The sequence below is a fragment of the Falco punctatus genome, assembly GCF_963210335.1.
Source record: "Falco punctatus genome assembly, chromosome: 2".
Lineage (NCBI taxonomy): Eukaryota > Metazoa > Chordata > Aves > Falconiformes > Falconidae > Falco > Falco punctatus.
The window spans coordinates 109171300-109173623 of NC_137581.1; positions in this window are offsets into that span (position 1 = coordinate 109171300).

Genomic DNA, 2324 nt, shown 5'->3' on the forward strand with positions numbered 1-2324 from the left:
AGCGTGCCTGTGCGGAAGAGCCCGAGTGAGGGCAGATGTAGCCGCGCTGTGGTGTTGCAGAGATGGCACTATTCAGATGTGATCCACCCAGCCAAACAGAATGCTAGAAACTACATATCTGTGAAATAATTATACAGTTATGGGTCATTAAGTCTACGGTATCTCTGTTCTCTGACAGAGGCAGTAACATTTGACCGTAATTTTTAAGAATGTCTGTGGTCACAGGAAGGTTAGATTTCATATTTGCCAGACCTATCGGTTTTTAGTTTGTTTCCCATATGAAAAAAAATATGTATAGAATATTCATATGACTCGATAGCTAAAGCAGAGCTCAGATGTTTTTTTCATCGTCAAATGGTACTGTGTATGTATGCTTTTTTTGGGTTAATCTGAAAAAGAATGGGACAACAGAGCTGGCCCTCTTCCTGCAGGCTAGCAATGTCTTACTGACTGTATCTTTTGTCCAAGTACTACTTCTGCCAACAACGTTTTTCCTTGAGCTATATAAAAAGTATAGATGCTTATTATGCTTATATCTTTTCCTTGACTCGGCCACTTTTAGAGACAACGATCTTTCAGGGTAAAACAGTTTTCTTCCCTTCGTTTTTTTCAGGTATGCCCAAATGTGGTAGAGACTTGTCCATCATAATCTCACAACTAAGTACTGCACAGCCAAATGCATGATTTGGTGGATTAAAAATTTGATCCAAAGCACCTGGGAAGAGGCAGAGATCTCTTTTGATGACTTCACTTCAGAACCACAGTGCAGATCTCATGCTGTAGTATTCTGAGTAGTTGGGGTTTGTACGCTCATGGTACTTTAGACTTCATTACTTACTGTAAATATGGGAAAAAACCCACCCAGCTAGAGCTCAATGGTTGGGATTTAAACCATCTAGCTCTTCTATCTTAAAAAAAAACCAAACAGACAAAACTCCTTAAATTTTCCCTGCCACACAAATTTTCACTAAGCTTCTAATTCTTATGGGGACTTCTTTAGCTACTACAAAACATTAATTGCTCTTTTGGATAACGATTCACACAAACATTTTCAACTCCCTTATCTCATCTGTCCCTAAGAGGAAGGAAATCTCTTTCAGCTCTAGATGCCGGGCAGTACCACTAAGGGATTTCAGTGTGGTGGTAGCTCCCCAAAGCCCACTCATCAGTGCAGCAATGAAACACAAACTTTTGCATTATTATTAATCCAAAATAATAATCAGCACGACCATTTTAATGGCTTCCACAGCACTGAACTGGAACTTCTCTTGCCATCCATTTCTGTCAATCACTGTGGAAAAGCTTTGCCTGAAAGCAGAACCGATTCTGCTCAGCATGGAAGCTGAAAAATTCAGCTATGAGGCAGTTGTGTTAATATGCTACCAAAAATTACATTAAGACAGTTAAAAGTTCTGACAAATAAGAGTAAACACATTTAAAACTGTGACAAAATTATGCTTATACATATACTTACAGTGGCTGAGTAGACTGAGTAATATGTGACTTCTGGAAATATAAGGAAAACCAGTCTGCCTTTAAAGGTTCAGCAATACATACTGATGCTCTAAAGTAAAAGACCTGCACCCTTCTGAAAGCCTTGTTTCACAGCTTGCAGTCGGTCCAGTCCTCATTTGCTCCATAACATACATACTTCTTACAATGAAATTGCCAGGATATAGGATTGGATCTTTAACTTAAAGTTTAAGCAGATCTTCAGCCCCTGTTTTCTTGTTCCTGTGCTAAATGCACACCTGTCTACCTCAGCCTGCAGTGGTTAACAATTAGTTACACCCTGCATTAGTCTGAATAGAAGAAGTTAAAGAAAACTCTTCCCTACAAGAAAAGGGGAGATACCCAATTTGTTTCTTCACTCTTACCTTAGGAGAAGAGGAAGCAGTGGAGAGCACATGCTACATCCCAGTCTGCCCCTGCAGTTTGCGGCCATAGTGCTGGGGTTGCTCCACTCCCGCCTGGCAGCAGGGACAGGGAGCTGGGCTCCGGGGAGCAGGGCTGGAGGGAAATGAGCCCATGGAGGTGCATAAGGCAGACTGTCACATGGGCAGATTTTCTGTAATTGCCTCCTAAATGAAGAATCCTGAAGTGACAGAGTCTCTGCCAACTGGATCAGACCTTGCCTCCTCCATTACAGTGCAGTGACTTCTTTAAACTTATGGATAGAGAAGTTTCTCCCTTTCCCTCAGTCCTGCTCTTTTGCTGTCTTACGCTCAATCATTTCCCCTTTGCTTTCTGCCTTCCCTTCTCCCCTTCTCTCCCTTTCTCACTCTCTTCTTCCTTTCTCTTCTTTTTTTAGCTTGGTGTGGAAT